General features: G+C 42.2%; 1 long non-coding RNA gene across 1 annotated transcript in view; it reads right to left on the minus strand.

Annotated features, from left to right (window-relative positions):
• Positions 1-2562: 2562 nt before the first annotated feature.
• The window catches only part of LOC122685799, a 36180-nt gene continuing 22036 nt past the window's right edge, over positions 2563-16706 (minus strand). Inside the window, exons 3-4 of the long non-coding RNA XR_006338548.1 lie at positions 15550-16139; positions 2563-2623 (exon numbers count right to left, since the gene is read on the minus strand). This is a non-coding gene — a long non-coding RNA (uncharacterized LOC122685799). The remainder of the gene's footprint in view (positions 2624-15549; positions 16140-16706) is intronic.

The following is a 16706-nucleotide window of genomic DNA, read 5'->3' on the forward strand; positions in this document are numbered from 1 at the left end:
AGTACAGCTTAAGCTTTGATCTCCTTGGATGGCAAGGCGATCACATCAGTTAATCATGAAGGAAATCAACCCTGAATACTCATTGGAAGGACTGATGCTGAAGCTCCAGTATTTTGGCCACTTGATGCAAAGAGCCAACTCATTGGACAAGACCCTTGATGCTGGGAAAGATAGAGGGCAGGAGGAGAAGGGGGTGACAGAGGATGAGATGGTCGGATAGTATCACCGACTCAATGGATATGAGTTTGAGCAAGCTCCAGGAGACAGTGAGGGACAGGGAAGCCTGGCGTGCTGCAGTCCACGGGGTTGCAAAGAGTCAAACATGACTGAGAGACTGAATAACAAACAGTAGGGCACGTAACAGAAAGAAGCCTCGTAATAGCAGGCAAGTCAGAACTCACAGGAGTCCCAGAGTTGTGTCCTTCGGTCAAAGGAGCAGGCCAGGAAGTGAGGAAACAGGAGTCCACAGGGCGTTCCCAGTTCTGAGTAAGACAGGGCAGAGCACGCAGGCTTAGTTGTGGCACCTGTACTTGATGAAGATTTAGAACAGTCTCCCGAGTTTAGCGTGATTTTCGCCTAACCCTTAATTGTTAGGTCATTATAACCACGACTGCTGTGTTTTCCCTGCTAGAATTGCTGTGGGCTCTTTTCCGCACCTGTTTTGCATTTACTATTAGCATTAAGAGACTTTAAAGTGAAAGAAAGTGAAGTCGCTCAGTTGTGTCCGCCTCTTTGCGACCCCATGGACTGTAACCTACCAGGCTCCTCTATCCATGGGATTTTCCAGGCAAGAGTACTGGAGTGGGTTGCCATTTCCTTCTCCAAAGAGACTTTAACACAAATATAAAACGAGACTTTTATATGAGGCCTTCTGAAAGCTGCAGGTATACATGTGATATCAAACTGTTTAAAACACACACACAATGGGAATGATCTTGAATGCTGCACACAAGAGACCAGCTCTTTGAGCTCTGAAGGTCAAAAATTGCAAAAACAAAACCAAAACAAAGTAAACTCATGCAGTCAGTCCATGAGCAATTTCATAAAAACCCTGAAAAGAGAAGCAAGCACCATGTTTCACATGCGCAAATCCTCTGCTGGGGAAGAGGATTTCTCTCTGTAGCCACCACACCCCTCACACCTCCTAAAAAGCCTGCACCCCAGCGTGGCTTACATGGCCAAGCCTGCTGCCAGTCCAACCTCACAGTGCATGAAAAGGTGCAGCAGAGAGGCTGGACGTCCTGGCAGACAGGCCCTGGAAGCAGACGGAGCCACCTTCCTGCCCATCTCATCCCGGCCTCAGTCCTGGGCAGGCGGCTTGTGCCAGGAAAGCCCCGGAACAGCCACCTTTCCACACTCCTGTGCTTTTTTCTAAAAGCAACACTGGTCCTTATGTGACTGGGTTTATAAGGACCCAGTCATGTAATGTGACTCGGTTTACTTGGTGGTTCAGATGGTGAAGAATCTGCCTGCAATACAGGAGACCTGAGTTTGATCCCTAGGTCGGGAAGATCCCCTGGTGAAAGGAATGACAACCACTCCAGGATTCTTGTCTGGAAAATCCCATGGACAGAGGAGCCTGGTGAGCTACAGTCCATGGGGCCGAAGAGAGTCAGACATGACTAAGCAACTAACACATACACTGGACAAGTGTAGAAAACTCACACAAACATTTTGATCTCTACTGACGGGAGTGGAGGTTCATGAAACCACAGAGCCTCTGCTGTCAAAGCTGGGATCCCCTGTGTCGGTGCTCAGAGCAAGTCATTGCATCAGTTCAGTTCAGTCGCTCAGCCGTGTCCGACTCTTTGCGATCCCATGAACCACAGCATGCCAGGCCTCCCTGTCCTTCACCAACTCCCAGAGTCCATCCAAACCCATGTCCAGTGAGTCGGTGATGCCATCCAGCCATCTAATCCTCTGTCGTCCCCTTCTCCTGCCTCCAATCCCCCCCAGCATCAGGGTCTTTTCAAATGAGTCAGTTCTTCGCATCATGTGGCCAAAGTATTGGAGTTTCAGCTTCAACATCTTTCAAAGTCTTTCCAGAACACCTATGACTGATCTCCTTTAGGACGGACTGGTTGGATCTCCTTGCAGTCCAAGGAACTCTCGAGAGTCTTTTCCAATACCACAGTTCAAAAGCATCAATTCTTTGGCGATCAGCTTTCTTCATAATCCAACTCTCACATCCACACATGACCACTGAAAAAACCATAGCCTTGACTAGATGGACCTTTGTTGGCAAAGTAATGTCTCTGCTTCTTAATATGCTATCTAGGTTGGTCATAACTTTCCTTCCAAGGAGTAAGCGCCTTTTAATTTCATGGCTGCAATCACCATCTGCAGTGATTTTGGAGCCCCCCAAAATAAAGTCAGCCATTGTTTCCCCATCTATTTGCCATGAAGTGATGGGACTGGATGCCATGATCTTAGTTTTCTGAATGTTGAGCTTTAAGCCAACTTTTTTCACTCTCCTCTTTCACTGTCATCAAGAGACTCTTTAGTTCTTCACTTTCTGCCACAAGGGTGGTGTCATCTGCATATCTGAGGTTATTGATATTTCTCCCAGCAATCTTGATTCCAGCTTGTGCTTCATTCAGCCCAGCATTTCTCATGATGTACCCTGCATATCAGAGGAGTAAAATAAACAAGTCACAACATAGCTATGAGATTCACATATGGGTCACTCTGAGTTCTCCTCTCTCATCTGGCTTTGGAGGGGCAAGAAGATGCCTTCAGTCTGACCAGTGGGCAGAGGCAGAGACCTGTGGGGATGCTGGGAGCACTTCTGCAAGGATAACTAAGTTATCCTCCAGCCAGGCTGACCTGAGGAACCACACATCTCTCAGCCCCGAGCCAGCCACCCCCATGGCGGGGATGCCCAGGTCTAAGTGTGCAACTGACCATCCACCGAGGCAACGCTCTGAAACCCATCTGAAATCAACTACCCTGAGTGGCCAGCTGGCTTCCTCAGCCCTGGAGCTGAAGTCATCTTGTTTTAGCCCTGAGGTTTCTATTTTCCCTTTAACATGAAAGCAACAGTGGATCGATAGGAGTTTTGAAAATCTGTACATGGCAAGATTTATCAACTCTGGTCCGTTTCATCATCACTGGAGAAAAGTTTAGAAAGTATTCCTTCCAACATGAACAATCTAGCAAAGAAGGGAGTTAAAATTAACTGCTTAACACAGGCGTGATATGAAAGAAAAACAGGAAGGCCTGCATTGGCTATTCAGGATCCAATTTTTTAATATGGGTGACAAACATTAACAGAGAATGATGTCAGTAGCTAAAGTATAAGATATCTGGTGACTGAGAAATGAAGCCATAACATAGCTGATATCTGAAAGTAAATGAACTTGTGCTCCTTAAAAGTAAAATTAATCATACAAGTAAACAGGGCTTCCCAGGTGGCACAACGGTAAAGAATCCAGCTGACAGTGCCAGGGACACAGGAGAAGTGGTTTTGATCCCTGGGTGGGGAGGATCCCCTGGAGGAGGAAATGGCAACCCACTCCAGTACTCTTGCCTGGAGAATTCCATGGACAGAGGAGCCTGGCGGGCTACAGTCCACGGGGTCGCAAAGAGTCAGACACGACTCAGTGACAGAGCACACACCCACACACAAGAGAACACTCTGATGAGAGGCCTCCATGATTTATTTTTTCTACATTTACTGTAGCAGATAAAAGGCAGTGTGTGTCTTACAAACGCCCAGGACACCACAAGAACGGAGACTGGTTAGAGATGACATAGCAAGGCTGTGCTTGACTTCCAGACCGCAAACACCCCCCAACCACACTGCGGCACAGCTGCTTCAGGGATCACTCTACATTCGCAGATGAGATGGTTGTACGGCATCAGAGACTCAGTGAACACGAGTCTGAGCAAACTCTGGGAGGTGGTGAGGGACAGGGAGGCCTGGCGTGCTGCAGGCCACGGGGTCACAAAGAGTTGGACTCAACTTGGTGACTGAACAACAAGAAGAACTATATACAAGCATGTTTTCTTTCATTGCTAAAGAAAAAGAAATAAGTTATTTTGGTAGACATACTGTAGCAGGTTTACGTATTAGAGCAAAGAAAAATCACTCATTGTTTGTTGTGGCTGACTTCATGCCCCCGGTCTTGTTTTCTTAATGCTATAACCGACTAAAATGTATTACTTTGCACCTTCTTTGAATCCAGTTGAAAGTCAGCAGATGGTTTCTTCCCCAACAGCTTTTATTGGCTCTTTTTCTGATCTTTAACTCTGTGATGGATGCGGTATAATTTTTAACACAAAAATCGTATGGCTGACTATGAGGACAGAAGAAAGAAACAGGTGTTAGGTGATAGAAAGACACAGGAGATCAAGTTAGACATGAAACGCCATTTTTTTTTTCCTGACTTGAAAGCCAAAAAAGAAGCTTACTCCCCACAGAGAGATTTTGAAGATGAAAATGCAAAGTTGGGGATTTCAGACTAAAACTGTCTCTCCATCACAGAAAAAAATACATGCATTTTATGCCTTCTGGAGAAGATGAAGAGAGATGGGTCTTTGAGAAAAACCTGTGGTGGATATGAATTGATGGAGATGTTTGGATAGAACAGTGCAAGTGTGGCAGAAAAATTCTTCCCCTCTCTGTCAACAGCATGGAAGGAGATATATAATTGTATCTCTGGACTTAAAAGGCACTCTAAAGATTTATGACTTAAAATGAATGTAAAATATGAGTCTAGCAATGTCTGCCTTTTTGCAAGCTACCAGGGTTTGATTTGCAAATGCATCTGATCTGAAGAAATGACACTTGGTCATTTACCCACTGATGTTACAGATGATCCAGCATTCATTAATCCCCTCCCCCCATACTGCTAACAAAATGTATTATGATTTAGTAAAATCACCTGGCATGTGGATCAGGGGGGCTAGGGAGATTCGAGTTGAGAACAGATTCTATTACAGAATGGTGTCTTCTAGGAAATAATCTTGCCTTAGGGTGATATAAAATGAACAGCCAGCAAAGGCAGCTACAGAATATCTCATATTTGTTTTGTTTGTTTTTTTCTTTTCCTGGCTGAATCCAGTAACACTTGCCAGCTGCCGTTATCAGTACACACACAGGACTATATTGCATTTCTCTTGGTTTTGCTCCCATCTTATTTAATATTCTTTCATAACTTTTCACTTAAAACACAGCAGGGAGATGTAGGAAGAAAAGCATATGGGTGCATAAATAATTCATAGGCACCTAAAGGCATAAAAATCATGCTAGACAAAAAGAAGTAGTAAGAAAGGTGAACAGAAGTTAAATTTAAATGTTGTTTTTTAAAAAAACATTCTGGTGGAAAGCTAACCGAAAGAGTCTGAAAACTAGTAACAAATGACACTGTGGACCCCATGAGAATGTATGCAAACTCACTCTGGCCCACATAATGATGTGCTAAGTCACTTCAATCGTGTCCGACTCTTTGGGACCCCATGGACTGTAGCCCAAAGCTCCTCTGTCCAGGGAATTCTCCAGGCAAGAATACTGGAGTGGGTTGCCATGCCCTCCTCCAGAGGATCTTCCCTACCCAGGGATCGAACCTGTATCTCTTCGCCTCCTGCACTGGCAGGCAGATTCTTTACCACTAGCACCACCTAGGAAGCCCTCATATAACGGTAAGTGAACTAATTCATCAGGGATTGCCTTGAACTTGAGTAACTTTCTGGAAGATAGTTCATGTTAAGGTACTGAACTATCAACTTGATACCAAGAGGTTTCCAACTCTATTGACATGAGATTTTTCTTTACCATCTAGGATAAGATTCTGAGCTCTGCCCACGCTCCAGAGAAGCACCTGTCAATCCACTGACCAACGACAATGGCTTATGTGTCCAGACTTCAGAATAACAGAGGGCCTGGCTCCAAATAATATAGTGACCATGCTTACTAAAGAGACTGCGTGTGTTTAAAACATACAAGCACTTTGACAGAGAGAATAATTAAATAGGCTTAGCTTTGGTGACAATTAAAGCATTTAACCATGTCCCATATATCTCTACAGAAGGGTAGTATTTAGTAGTTTATTTTCCTATAAGTATTAATACCTGTGCAAAAACAGAAAAAACAATACACAGTAATAAAAGCTCAAGAAAATTTAAGTGCATAGATACGAAAATCAAACGACCTTCTTATGTATTAGTGTTACACTTCCCTGTGTACATATGTCCTTTTATTCTATATATTTATAGATTAATAATGATAATGTTCATTCACTGCTTACTGAGTGTCAGGCCCTATGCTGAGTACCTTAAAAGATTTATCGCATTTATCCTCTCAATAGCCATAGGAGTCACCTCTAACTTACAGGTGTGGGAATCTAGGTAAGAAACTTATTCAAGTGACAAAGCAGGTAAGCTCTGGAGCTGGGGCCTAGCAGTCTGAACCCTCATAATATTCTTTTAAACACTATGTAATCTTCTGGGCTCATCAAAGAAGAAACTATCATTGGCCCTGTTGTTATGAAGCAAAATTAGGTATGTGTTGACTCTTAGGTCCTCACCGATGGATCTACTGAACAGAACGGACTTCAGTTTTAAGATGGTTTCACCTCTCAAGATACAGATTTCAAAGGCTAAAACCACCCTAACCCAATCATATGGTATCATTTTTTTTTTAATTCAAAAAGAATTCACTGATCATCTATTAGGCACATAATAGGTTTTTTTCAAAATAGTAGGAATGGGATTTCCCTGGCTGTCCAGTAGCTAAGGCTTTGTGTTCCCAATGCAAGAGGTCCAGGTTCAATGCCCAGTCAGGGAACTGAACCACAAGCCACAACTGAGAGTTCCCACGCCATCAACTAAGAGCCGGTGCAGCCAAATAAATACAAATAAAATAAATACAAAAATAAAAACAGGAAGGATAGGGCAGGAGGTAAATTATACAGATATTTCATCTAGGTTAGACATCTTTCAGCAAATTTTATTGATATGTATATGTTCACCTTTGTTTACCAAATAATTAATGCTATTAATGACAGAATTACTTGGAATCCAGATCCACCAAACTTTCTTTTTACCTTCAATCTTTCTTCCTTCCTGATAATGACTGGTACCTTTAACCAAGGAAAAGGGTTTGCAAGAGACTGAAAGTTCACATCCTCATCTAGAATTTCCTTCCTTGTGCTGACTCAGTCTTGTCTCAGTTATCTCTGGTTCAGGGAATGAAAAATCAAGAGGAGAACAGCTACAGTTCCAGAATCATCCCAGCAGATTTCCCTGGTGGTCCAGAGGCTAAGATTCTGAGCTTCCAATGCAGGGGACCTGGGTTCAGGTCCTGGTCAGGGAACCATATTCCACATGCCACAGCTAAGACCTGGTGCAGCCAAATAAAAAAATAAACATAACTATTTCTTAAAGACAAAACAAACAAAAATCATCCCAGGATTCTCAGGGGACGGGAGGGTTCCTGGGGCCCCAACTGGCCTGACCTAAAGGAAGTGAAGAGTAGAGAGGGGGGCAAAGGCAGCCTGCATGCTGCCCCACTCTGCAGTCTCTGCATTCTGCTCAGGGGCAGAGGCCTCCTGTGCTCTCTCCAGGATGAAAACATTCTTCCCAGGGAATCTATGATTTATAAGAGTAGTTGCTATTCTAAAGCAGGAACTGGAAGTGTATTTGGGAAGGAAGTGGTAGGGAAAGGAAGTAGGCATTATTCCCCCTAATAAAAGCAGTAATGGGACTTCCCTGGCAGTCCAGTGGTTAAGACTTCATGCTTCCAATGCAGGGGACTAAGGTTCAACTCTTAGTCGGGGAACTAAGATATTACATACCCCGAGGTGTGTGGCTAAAAAAAAAAAAATTAGTTCAGTTAGACTTAGCTTTCACAAATGTGTCATATCAAATGAATTTCTGAGTCCCCATGGACTGTATAGTAGCTTTGCACAGTAATAAAAAAATATGTTAAAAAAGCAGTAAAATACAGGAGGAAATCTGAAAATAAATACATCTTACACATACACAACCCTCAACAAGACCATATTAAAAATTACTTAAAACACTCCCAAAGTAGGACCATGTATGGATTCTAAGATTTCTTGTTGACTGATGTCCATTTGCTTGTTGGGGAAGGTGGGGAAAAGTAATGGATCTTCTATTCCAATCGTGTTGGTGGTGGAGGTTTGAGACTGTATTTTGATTTTTCAGAATGAATGTATTTCTGACCAGGTCCTAGAAGCTTCAAAATAATAGGGCAGTTTTCTAAGAAAGGCCCTTGTAAACTCTCAGGAGAGCCACTGAAGCTTCTCCCATGGAAACTGGCTCTTGATCCACGTCTGCTGTGCTTGGTTGCTCAGTCGTGTCCGACTCTTAGTGACCCCACGGACTGTAGCCCAGCAGGCTCCTCTGTCCGTGGGGATTCTCAAGGCAAGATTACTGGAGTGGGTTGCCATGTCCTCCTCCAGGGTTCATCTACATGTACTTAGCCCAAAAAACAAACCCCTCCGAAAAAAAGCATGTAAGAGAAACAACATCTCTAACAGAATCTTCTTGTGCTGTTTACACTATAACATCACACTCTTGAAAGTGGAGGAAGAGCAAAGGTTGCCCAGGCAGGAGCCTCCTCTAAAACTAATAAGTATTCACTTACTAAATACTAACTGGGTGGGAAATCCGATCTTCGCAGAGAATCATTTCTTAATCTGAAATAAGGGGTTTCCCAGGTGGCTTAGAGGTAAAGAATCCACCTGCCAATGCAGGAAACATGGGTTCCATACCTGGGTCAGGAAGATCCCCTGGAGGAGGAAATGGCAATCCAATCCAGTATTCTTGCCTTGGAAATCCCAGGGACAGAGGGGCCTGGCGGGGTAAAGTCCATGGGGTTGCAAGGAGTCGGACACGACTTAGCAATTAAACAACAACAACAATAAATTCTGAAATTAAGTCTGTCTTCCTCATGATTCCACTCCCAAGTACTAAATTGACCTCCTGGAATATCAGAAACAGCTACCCTCTTGGCCACCAAGAATCCTTTAATGTCTGAAGATGGTTATGGACACATAAGTCCTTTCTGTCTCCCTGTTTCCAGAAAAAAGAACATAAGATTTGGGGCTCAGTCCTAGATTCAAACCTGGTTCTGCCATTCCCCACTTGCATGGACCTGGATATAACATTACACATCTCCAAGCCTCAGTTTCCTTAATGAAAAAGTAGAAGAAATAACACCCATATCTGATGGTTGTTAAATGGACTTCATACGTTCAATGTGTGCGAAGTGCCTTACACGTCCTATGAGTTAGTTGTGACTAGAGTTAGTCCTGAGCTAGCTGTGGCTAGAATAACTATTATCCCAAGTCTTCAAGCCCCTCTTCTTCCCAGGGGTTCTCCTGACCCAGCAGAGCTGTGTTTCAAGCCTGTCAAAATACCTCATGTTCTCTGGGTGTCCTGGCCGAGGTGTTAGAGAGAAAGCACCATGTTTGTTTTCATGTTCTCTCCTGTGTACTGTGGTGGTTTTTAGAATGAAAGAAAGTCCCTTTCCCTTGTTATGTAAGTATTCTTTCACTGCATGGTGCATGCTAAGTTGCTTCAGTTGCGTCCAAATTCTTTGCAACCCCATGGACTATATAGCTCATCAGGCTCCTCTGTCCATCGGATCCTCCAGGCAAGAATACTGGAGTGGGTTGTCATGCCCTCCTCCAGGGAATCTTCCTGCATCTCTTGCATCTCCTGCATTGGCAGGCAGGTCTTTACCACTAGTGTCATCTGGGAAGCCCCCTCTTTCATTATCAGCATTTAAACAACTTCTGTTAGAAGTGAAGGATCTTCAAAGAAACGTATGTTAGTTCCTGCATTTTAGTGCTTCAGCCCTAAGAATGGTCCAAGAAAGCTTTTTTACCCACACTTACTCTACAAATATTATCATGTTCTAGGGTCACCATGGTGTCAGAAAAAAGTTAAGGAAGCTCTGGAATAGAATTTATCAATACCCGCCTTGGTGTGTGATGTAGGAAATTAACCAAATATCATAAATCAGAAGGCTAAGAAGAGTAGAACGAACTATATTTTCCATTTGTCCTAGACCTGACATTTCTATTACTGAAGTTTAAAATGGTACTTGAGTTTTAGGGAAGCCACACCAGACTGTTAACTAACACCGAATCTTGCAGATAATGAAAACTTCTAACAGAAACATAGATTCTTTAAAAACTATTTTTAGTTTACTCATTTCTCCAAAGAAGACATACAGATGACAAGTAAGCACACATAAAGATGCTCAACATCACTAATTATTGGAGAAATGCAAATCAAAACTACAGTATCACCTAACACCAGTCAGAACAACCATCATCAAAAAACCCATAAATGATATACGCTGGAGAGGGTGTGGAGAAAAGGGAATCCTTGTACACTGTTGGTGGGAATATAAATTGTTGCAGCCACTATGGAGAACAGTACGGAGGTTCCTCAGAAAACTAAAGATAAAACTACCATATGATCCAGCAATCCCACTCTTGATAATATATCCAGAAATACGCCATAACTCAAATAACACACGCACCCCTATATTCACAGCACCACTATTCACAACAGTCAAAACATGGAAACAACTTAAACGTCCATTGACAGAGGAATGGCTAGAGACGTGGTGCATCTTCTTTATCCATTCAATGGAATATTACTCAGTCATAAAAAGAATGAAATAATGCCACTTTCAGCAACACGGATGCTACAAGGGTATCATACTAAGTGAAGGAAGTCAGAAAGAGAAAGAAATACCATATGATATTACTTGTACGTGGAATCTAAGATATGACATAAATGAGCCTATCAACAAAATAGAAACCGATTCACAGACATAGAGAACAACCCTGTGGTTGCTAAGGGGTGGGTGGAAACAGAGAGGGATGGATGGATTGGGAGTTTGGTGTTGGTAGATACAAACTATCACACTGAGAATGGGTAAACAACAAGGTCCTACTGCACAGCCCAGGGAAGTATACTCAATATCCTGTGATAAACCATAATGGAAAAGAACACAGAAAAGAATGAATATATGTGTATAACTGAGTCACCACGCTGTACTGCAGAGATTGGCACTGCACTGTAAATCAACTATTCTTTAATTAAAAAAATATATATATATATTTTTGGGGGGGTCTACTTATTCTGCGAATAATTCTAGGTACCAGGGACATTGCTTTGAACAAATCAACAAGATTCCTTCTGTTTTAAAATAATAATAAAACCTTAAATAAAGTCAACAGTATCTATGATATAATTTGAATTTTAAAAATAAAGAAATAAAAGGGCTCCCAAATTGCTGCCCTGGCTCATGCCTGGTCAGGAAGAAAAATATCAGAGCTCAAATGGAATGGGAACAAATTACTTTTAAAAAGAACCACCCGGTATTTTCCCTTTTCACTGAATGTGAATAAATGCAGAGGAGTGCACACTAGCTACCTGACGTGGCCGCTCTTCCTCCAGCGACCAGCGGTAACATACACCGTCCACCCCCGGCTCCGCCAGCCGCAGCTCCGGAATTCTCAAATAATGCACACAAGCTGGGGGGCTTCTTTCTCCAGGCAATTATGAGTGTTCTTGGGAAAGAACGGAACAGAACTGAGGCTGCCAACCTGTCTTATTTCACTCTCGGCGATGGGATTCTTCTGTACCTTTGTATACGGTGTTGTGACGGATAAGTGGGTTGTGACACAGAAAATCTCAGTGGCTTAAAGCACACATTTTACTTATTTCTTGTTCAAGTTCTATTTCTAGTGCCGTTTGAAAGCAGGACTCTGTCTCTGATGACCCCTGAGTGGGCTGGGGGGTGGGCGGGGTGAGGGGGCTGCCGTCTTAAACACTGTCAATCAGCAAGCTGGAGGGAAACCGGATGTGGGGGCGGAGATGCTGCCCTGGGGAGCTTTTGCTTTCTGTAGCAGAGAAATGAGCTGCCACACCTAATTCCAAGTGCACAGGAAATACAACCTTACCATGTGTTGATGGAGAGACAGCCTGGAATTTGCAAACCACCATTCTGATGACCACAGGAGCACAGCTCACTATCTTCTCTCCCAAAGCAATATAACTTTGAGGTGTTCAGAATCCTACCTTGACATTTATGCTAATATGATCAATTGCTACAATCTATAAATAGTGCATTACATTTAGGCAATCCTTACATTATCTGGCAGATGTCATCATCAACCTTGAATATATTCTTTAATTACACATTTCACTTTTTCAGTGTCATCGAAGTAAATCTCTATTATACTTTTGTAATAGAGTGATATTCACATAAAACACTCAAGTTTCTCCGTGTATGCATGTGAAGTCGCTTCAGCCATGTCCAACTTTTTGTGACCCTATGGACTGTAGCCTACCAGACTCCTCTGTCCATAGAATTCTCCAGGTAAGAATACTGGAATGGGTTGCCATGCCCTCCTCCAGGGGATCATCCCAACCCAGGGATTGAAACTGTGTCTCTCATATCTCCAGCATTAGCAGGTGGGTTCTTTACCACTAGTGCCACCTAGGTCTCTGAGGGGTATGAAGAAGTCCAGAATGATGCAGGCTTTTCACCTAGGGTTGGAATTTTCTCAACTGCTAAAATGACTTTAATTAACTATGATAAAAAATTATTAAGTAATCTTTGGAATTTTTCTAATATACCTTCAGCTATAATCCATGTTATGCACATTTTTATGAGAAAAAAATGTGAGACATTCATGGTTTTTCAATAGATGAGGTTGTAGGGATTACTCAATTGTGAATGATCAGAGTTGGCTGGAACATGACGGTCACAAGCATTTTTGTGAACTCTCCTCAGTGTTGCATACAGTTCTGCTTGGAGTCCTTATAAACGGAATCACTGTCTGGAACTCAGTTGGTGAAGAAGTGTCTGGCTAATAGACTACTCTGGCTTCTCTTTCTTTTACAAAAATTCTGTTGCAAATAACACTGTATTTTCTTTATGCCATTCACCTCCAAAAAACCTGATTTTGATCTTCCTTCCATGGTTTCCTACAGGCTTTCTGGCTGATGCTGGTTTTATTTGTGTTGATTCTCTACTGCTTGCACCTTTGATTGCAGTGAATACTTTTTTCTTCTTCTTTAATACAGAAGGCTGCACTATGCACTCTCCTCTGTTACTTGAATGAATTTCAAACAGTCTTTCAGCACTCCCACATGGCAATGACAATAAAAGTAGTCAGTAACTGTTGATGAAAGCTTTGTGACTTCTGCATCGAATAACGGGATTGAATTGGGAGGAACAAAAGCAGGGCCCCCATGTGCCTTTGTATTCTCAGAGAGCTTTTAGGAAGCACAGGTAGAGTTTGAGTCTGTTATTCTCCCTAGTTAGCAAATACAACAAGACCCAACCTGATAAAAATTAACGAGGTGATTCGACAACCTGAATCTTTAGATGACTAGTAAGTACTATCTAGCTGATAGGCTTGGTGTTCTGTTTCTGAGATTATAGGGTGTTTAGATGTTCCAAATCTGAGTTAGTTGTAGACTTACCTATATTTGCATTCATTATTGCCAGAAAGTCTCCATAAATTATCTATTGTTTACTATAAAATTTTTATAATTTTTGAAGGCTTGAGTTAGAAATACTTAAATGTTGGCAGCATAAACTGAATCTAATGGTTTGCTCAACTTATTTATTCCCTCTTCCCTTAGGTTTGATGCAACTTACAAAGATACTACAGTACAAAAAGAAAACTGTAATTGAAAAAATTAAGGATGTAAGAAAAATATGAATAAAAAATTAAGGCTGTGACAGCCATTAAAACCAAGAATCACACACACACACAAGTGATCTTGGAGCCAGATCTCTGACTCTGTATTACTAAGATCTGCAGCAAAATTGCAAAAATAATGAAGCTTATTAAATCACACTACTCCCCTTAAAAGTCATTATCAGTTATATAATACTTAAAAGAAAAGGAGAGAGAGAAGTTCACAGTGTAGTCAGATTTTTCTGATCTTTTCCTTTGTGCTTTGCTATTTTTGTATTCTGATGAAGAAATTCTTCCAAGGTCATGAGAATAATCTCTCTACGTCTGCTTCTAAAATGCTTAAAAGTTCTGCCTTTCATACATAAGCCCTTGATTCAGTTTTTTTTTTTTTTCAATGTTGTGAAATAGAGATTCACTTTTATTCTTTTTCTACATGGAAAAATCAGCTATTCCTAGTCATTCTAGCTGGGACTTCCCTAGTGACTCGGCGGTAAAGAATCCTCCTGTCAATGCACGAGGCTCAGGTTCTATCCCTACGTCGAGAAGATCTCCTGGAGGAGGAAATGGAAACCCACTCCAGTATTCTCCCACTCCAGTATTCTTGCCTTGGAAATCTCATGGACACAGGAACCTGGCCAGCTACAGTCCCTGGAGTTTCAAAGAGTCAGACACTACTGAGCACACATGCATTCTGGTTTAAGGAAAATTAGTGGGAAAGTGAAATGACCACTGTGGCCAGATTGAGACAATTCAGTTTCAAAATCCGGATTCCAGCCTCAGTGAAGCATGGAGAATGCTGAGCTAGAATCCTGGCGGGGACTTGGGCAGCTCATAACTATTGCCTCGACTCAGAACTTGGGCTTTTAACCTTTCCAGCACCATCACACAGAATAAAGCTTACTCATTTGGGCTTCACTGATTCAGACATTGTTAGCATTCGGTTACTCTGTTCAAGTTTAACTTTACCAGAATAATAAAAGAGATGGCAAACAATCTTAGGCGTATAAAGGAGAATGTGCGCAGCAAATATACTCTCTTCAAGGACTGAAGAAGAACTTGTTAATATATGCTTAAGTCAGACTATCTCCTAGGAATTTCTACTAAGCCATCATTATGTTACTACACGTTGCTAAAAAGAAGCAACAGTTTTAAGACTAATTTGAAGTAGCTTTTTTCCCAAAGAGTGGTATCATGTTTTTTCACAGAAACAAATGCACTGCAATACTGTTTAATGAGATTAATAAAATGGAAAATAATCCTTTAGTTACATTTTACTTCCCAAAGCTAAATGTTAATTTTTCTAATGTCCTGTTGGTAACCACATGTTTACTCAAAGGGATTAATTTCTAGGAAGACAATTAAGATGAAACAGAAGCGTCAAAACTTGCCAAATCCTGTCGTTTACTCATCATTGACCGGTATTGGTTTTATTGATTTTATGTGGTATGTCTTTTTCTTGCCTATTATGTAACAGCAGTGCCCAGTCTTTTTAGCATCAGGTGTCAGTTTTGTGAAAGACAGTTTTTTGACGGACTCAGGTGGGGAGAATAGTTTTGGGATGATTCAAGCGCATTACATTTATCATGCACTTTATTTCTATTATTATCACATCACAGTCAGACACGACTGAAGCGACTTAGCAGCAGCAGCTCTACCTCAGATCATCAGGCATTAGATCCTGGAGGCTGGGGACCCCTGGAACAAATTGCCCCAAAACTTACCAGGGTAGTATGAAACAACAAACATTCGTCATCTCACACGGTTTCTGAAACTCAGGACTCTGGGTGGCACCCCGGGGTCACTTGAAGTCTCAGCTGTGGGAAGACCCCCTCCCCAGCCTGCTTACCTGTTTGTCGGCAGCGGTGGGTTCTCGCTGGCTGCGGGCTTCATTCCTCGTCCCAGGGGCCCCTCCTGAGTGTCCTCTCATGGGACTGCGATGGCCCGCTTCCCGGGAGGGAGGGAGCCAAGAGAGAAAATGCGTGAGCCCCTGAGATGGAAACCATGTCTTGGACTAAAACTCAAGGACATGCCATCACTCGTGCTGTGTTCTAGGGCCACAGTGACCGACCCTGGTACAGAGTGGGAGGGGACGGGGGACGGGGTGGTTAGCAGGGGAAGAGAACTAGGGAGCAGGAAAGACTGGAAGCCGTTTCAGAAGCTCTGCTGTCACATTATATTATTTTTTAAAAAGAATACAGAAAAGACGGGGAAAGAAAAACACAAATATAGGGAACAGGAGATGCTGACTCAAATAAAGTTTCAGAAATATCCCTAAATATGTGAAAACAGTACACAGAAGAGTGGCTTTTACATAGACTTTTGGGTATTCTGTTATGCTTCTGACATGCTTTGGGGTCTTCTATTTCAAGCCATTGTTCTATTGTGGCATCATCACTGTTCTGGTTTTGACTAGACCATTATAACACACCGCAATATCTGGTAGAAAAAAAAATAAAACACAAGAGAAAATATTAATTTTTAACAAGAACAAAATTCAGTTAAAAAAAACTGGCTTTTATATTCATGCCGAAATAATTGAGTCTATCTTCCTCCCCATGCAAATTCATTAATTTCAAAGAGGCGGCTATCAACAACTTATGAAAAATAAAAAATGATTTTAACAGCTTGGAAAAGGAATGAAGGCTAATGAAGCTATACAATCACAGGGGAAATGTGGAGGGCAGAGGTGAACACCTGGTTCCCAAGGGCAAGGCAGCAACTCCACGTCTGGGGAAAGGTGACGCAGATTTGCAGAACTTGCTGGTAATAAATAGTGGAGGGTTGCAAGGTATTCAGTAACCTTTGAACCTTCATATAGCGGCTTAGTAAATTTTTTATGTCGTGTGGTTCTGATTCTTGCTATATTCCCGTCCACACAGAATAACGTGGCAACGGTGGCCAACTGCAAAGCAAGGATATTTGGTTTCTCTTTCTCCTGCCCACCGTCTCCCTTTACACCTGTATTATTCACCACGGATTAACTCCTATGACGACCCCAACCTC

The sequence above is a fragment of the Cervus elaphus genome, chromosome 29, assembly GCF_910594005.1.
Source record: "Cervus elaphus chromosome 29, mCerEla1.1, whole genome shotgun sequence".
NCBI lineage: Eukaryota > Metazoa > Chordata > Mammalia > Artiodactyla > Cervidae > Cervus > Cervus elaphus.